The 5000-nt window shown below is 35.2% G+C and overlaps 1 protein-coding gene across 2 annotated transcripts in view; it reads left to right on the plus strand.

Moving 5' to 3' along the window:
• The window catches only part of hk2 (hexokinase 2), a 53066-nt gene that overhangs the window by 45121 nt on the left and 2945 nt on the right, over nt 1-5000 (plus strand). The window lies entirely within an intron of this gene.

A 5000-nucleotide genomic window follows, 5' to 3' on the forward strand; every position in this document is an offset into this window, starting at 1 on the left:
TTCAGTACATAGTTGTTGTTTTTTTGCTCTCTCAGATCCCAGATTTTCAATTTCCGCTAAATCCTTTCCTAATAAACCATACATCAGTGGAAAGATTATTGACTCGACAACCTCAAACTAGCAGCACAATAAGGCTTAATAAACAGAATTTTCCCCATATCCAAATAAAAATGGTATCAAGACTTCATTACACCCCTTGAGAAATCTGCACTGCGACTGTCTTTTGCTCCTGCGTGATAATTGATTAGATTTAGTTAAATGAGCAGCTTTAAAAGCGTGGGTTGACGTTCCTCGTGTAGCGTGTGGGCGAGGAAAGAAGGAGCTAATATCAGGGTAGAAAAATTGTTCCACGATAGCCTGACCCGTGTCGTATCATCTATACCCACGATGCTTTGTTAATGCCGCAGAGGTGTTAAAGCGGAGCTGTGAGTTCTGCTCCCCTCTTTCATCTCAGCTGCCCTGAAAACTAATTAGTGCTTAAAGAACAACCATCCCTTGACAAGTTCTCAAAACAGCCACGTGATGAAGCAGTCTGAGCGTATTTCTCTCTCTCTCACTGGATGATCCAGCTTTAAGGCCCGTGATATCACACATTTCCCTCTTTCTTGTCAGTCACTGTCGACATAAGACAGCAATATTCATCCCAGAGCAGATCTCGGTGCTCCAGAGATAAACTACCAGCACAATTACCACTTCTTCCGTTTGCATGTTTTCTATTTCTATTGGAAGAAATAAAACTACTCTTCAGGTTTCTTTTCTTTCCCTGACACTTCATTTAGGCGAAAGACTGGTTCGATTTCCTTCTAATTACTAAACAATTAGCCTACAGTAATTGAATTGTTTGCAGTATTTAAGTAATTACCGTTTCTACTTATGCAGTTGAACTCCATCTGTGTATAGAAATGTATATCAATGGATTTAAATGCATAAAGTGCATGCTTTTTATGCACCGTCTCACTTTAAATACTTTGTTCTCACTATTAACTAGTTGGTTATCAGCATGAATACTTTTACTTAAAAACACACATTAATGCTTGATTCTGCAAGATCTTATTCTAAATGCTTCTCAACTACTTGGTAATTATTAATAAACTGAAATTAGGAGAATACGGAGGATAAAGTGTATTAAGTTCTTAATAGCGAGAATCAGACTTATTCAGAATAATATGTAGTTATCTTCATGTCTATGCTTGTATCATTCACTAACTTTGATTATATGATTTATAAAGTAAATAGTAAGTGCTTTTTTGAGAGAGAGTAATTTTTACAGTAAAATAATGACACTGTTGATAATGTAATGAATGAGTTTTGTTCAGGAGTTTCTCTAACAGTCTGATGAAAACGTGAGTGATTGTACACTGTCAAGCTCTCAATCAGACGAGCTTTAAAACTCATCCTGAACCTCTCTGGAGGAACGCGTGTGCTTTAAAGTTTGTTCTCGAAAGCCCCCCGTTGAGAGTCCCTTCTGAAAAGAGACATTTTACCAATCAAAAATGACAGATGCTGTTCTATGCAGAGAAAACGGTATTAAATACGGTAGCAAAAGTTTGACGCGCATTTGAAGTGGAAATGTAACGCGCGGAGGCTCGTAGCGGGACTTTTCTCCGTCAGCGACTGCTTTGATAGAAGGGAAAAAAAACACACTTCTGTTCTCATTTGGGCTGTGAGTTTCAATTTTTCATTTTTGCAAATGGAAGCCAGGTGTATAGCGTGATTTTGGTCGTTTCATATTTATTTACACTTGGGTTTGTGTGTGTGTGTGTGTGTGTGTGTGTGTGTGTGTTACAAAAGAAAGTATTACAGACTATTGACTATTAAAGAAGGGAAATCTCAACTTTTTCAATAGGAAGCAAGTGAACATGAAACACGTTATTAAACAGAGTTCTGTGTAGTTTTATTTTTTTAAAGCTGTCAAATTAAGCTGAAATACAATAAATATTAAATGACACATAAATATAAACAAGGATGTGCTTAAAGCATCTTTTTTTAAAATGTAAAAATACGAATGTATGTCAATCAATCAATCAATCAATCATTTTTATTTATATAGCGCTTTTAACAACACAGGTTGCATCAAAGCACTGTACAGTATAATGACAGGGATATATAGTGACGAGAGTGACCAATTTCTTATTAAATGCAGAGACGGTCTCTGTAGTCAATTCAACGATAGTCACTAGAAGTTAAGTGTCCCCAACCAAGCAAGCCAGAGGCGACAGCGGCAAGGAAACAAAACCCCATGCATATAGAATGGAGAAAAAAACCTTGGGAGAAACCAGACTCAGTTGGGGTCAGTTCTCCTCTGACCGGACGCCCAGCACTTAACCTCCAGTTCAATTTTAAAAACGCAGCTGTGTCAGGTAGTGTAAATGACTTAGTGTGTGTGTGTGTGTGTGTGCATCAGGATCTGGTGATCTGTCGACGGGCGCATCTAGGTTTTCTGGTCTCTGATGAACATAATCTCTGGGTGCTGATCCACCATCTAGTCTGGATACAAACTGTGAAAACAGATTGAGAAAGAGACAGGACTAATATTAGCGTAGATGCTATTCTTTTTACGATGTCACAAGTACATCGTATTTTAGGAGTAGTGTTCCCGGTTCCAGCGAATCTAAGTAATGCAGCCTTTAAAATCCTTTAACGGATTTGAATAATAAAAGGTGTGTTGGTGTGTTATGTGTAGGCTAAGTTAAAAGAGATGTGTCTTTAATCTAGATTTAAACTGGCAGAGTGTGTCTGCTTCCCGAACAGAGTTAGGAGATTGTTCCAGAGTTTAGGTGCTAGATAGGAAAATGATCTGCCGCCCGCAGTTGATTTTGATATTCTAGGTATTATCAAATGGCCAGAGTTTTGAGAACGCAGCGGACGTGCAGGACTATAATGTGATAAGAGCTCGCTCAAGTATTGAGGAGCTAAACCATTCAGGGCTTTATAGGTAATTAATAGGATTTTAAAATCTATTCGATGTTTAATAGGAGCCAGTGCAGTGTTGACAGAACTGGGCTAATGTGATCATACTTCCTAGTTCTAGTAAGGACTCTGGCTGCTGTGTTTTGGACTAGCTGAAGTTTGTTTATTAAGCGTGCAGAACAACCACCCAATAAAGCATTGCAATAATCTAACCTCGAGGTCATAAACGCATGAATTAATATTTCTGCATTAGAGGTTGAAAGCATAGGTCGTAATTTAGATATATTTTTAAGATGGAAAACGCAGTTTTACAGATGCTAGAAACATGATTTTCAAAGGAAAGATTGCGGTCAAACAGCACACCTAGGTTCCTAACTGATGATGAAGAATTAACAGAGCAGCCATCAAGTGATAGGCTGTGTTCTAGATTATTATATGTGGGGTTTTAGGTCCAATTATTAGCACCTCTGTTTTTTCAGAATTTAACATTAAGAAGTTACTCATCATCCAGCTTTTATATCGACTATGCATTCTGTTAGATTCTCAATTTGGTGTGTATCACCAGGCTGCGCTGAAATATAGAGCTGAGTATCATCAGCATAGCAGTGAAAGCTAACACCATGACTCCTGATAATATCTCCCAGAGGTAACATGTAAAGGTTGAAAAGTAACGGTCCTAGCACTGAGCCTTGAGGAACTCCATATTTCACTTGTGATTGATATGATACCTTCTCATTTAATGCCACAAACTGATAGCGGTCAGATAGATATGATGTAAACCATGCTAAGGCGCTTCCTCTAATGCCAACATAGTTTTCTAGTCTATCCAAGAGAATGTTGTGATGGATAGTATCGAATGCTGCGCTAAGATCTAATAGCACTAATAACGAGATAAAACCACGATCAGATGATAGAAGCAGGTCATTAGTAACTCTAATGAGAGCAGTCTCAGTACTATGGTACGGTCTAAAACCTGATTGGAAATCCTCACAGACACCATTTTTTTCTAAAAGGAATACAGTTGTGAGGATACTACCTTTTCTAGTATCTTTGACAGAAAAGGGAGATTAGAGATTGGTCTGTAATTTACTAAGTCTTTGGGATCAAGATGTGGTTTCTTAATGAGAGGTTTAACTACAGCCAGTTTAAAGGTTTTGGGAACATATCCTAATGACAATGATGAATTAATAATGTTCAAAATAGGATCTATGACTTCTGGAAGCAGATCTTTTAATAGTTTAGATGGAATAGGTCTAACATACATGTTGCTGGTTTAGATGATTTAACAAGTATGTATGTATGTATATGTATATATATATATATATATATATATATATATATATATATATATATATATATATATATATATATATATATATATATATATATATATACACAGACATATATATATATATATATATGTGTATGTGTGTATATATATGTGTATATATATATGTATATGTGTATGTATATATATATATATATATATATATATATATATATATATATATATATATATATATATATATATGTAATATGACTGCATTAAAGTTTAAAGATTTGGTGTGTCTCTTATTAAGGCTGCAATTTGATCAGAAATATAAAAAAAAACTATATTCAAAAACATTGTGAAGATTTTAAATAGATTTCCATTTCATAATATTTTACAAATGTTAATTATTCTTGTGATCAAAGATTCAAAGATCAATTTTTAGCATAATTAAACCAGATCCTTCAATTTTTGCCTACGTTATTATTTATTTAGTTAACAGGGACATTAATAAAACATTTCTGTAAATGCACCAGAATTAGCCAAAGGCTGTTTTTCATCAGTAGTCCCTGGACTGAATGTTAGAAGTTATGCTAAAAAGATGGGATTATAACACAGAACAATTTCACAATTTAACAATTGCACAGCACGATCCATAACACAATATATTAATAAAAACAAACAACAGATTAAAGTAATAAAAACAAACATAGAACACAAATACAGCGACCACATCTAGATTTCTAATGCTGATACATCTAAGTACTAATAAACCTTTTTATAAAACTTCTTTAAATAACTCGTGTGTGTCTAGAGTAGT

Source organism: Puntigrus tetrazona, chromosome 5 (genome assembly GCF_018831695.1).
Source record: "Puntigrus tetrazona isolate hp1 chromosome 5, ASM1883169v1, whole genome shotgun sequence".
NCBI classification, from domain to species: Eukaryota; Metazoa; Chordata; class Actinopteri; order Cypriniformes; family Cyprinidae; genus Puntigrus; species Puntigrus tetrazona.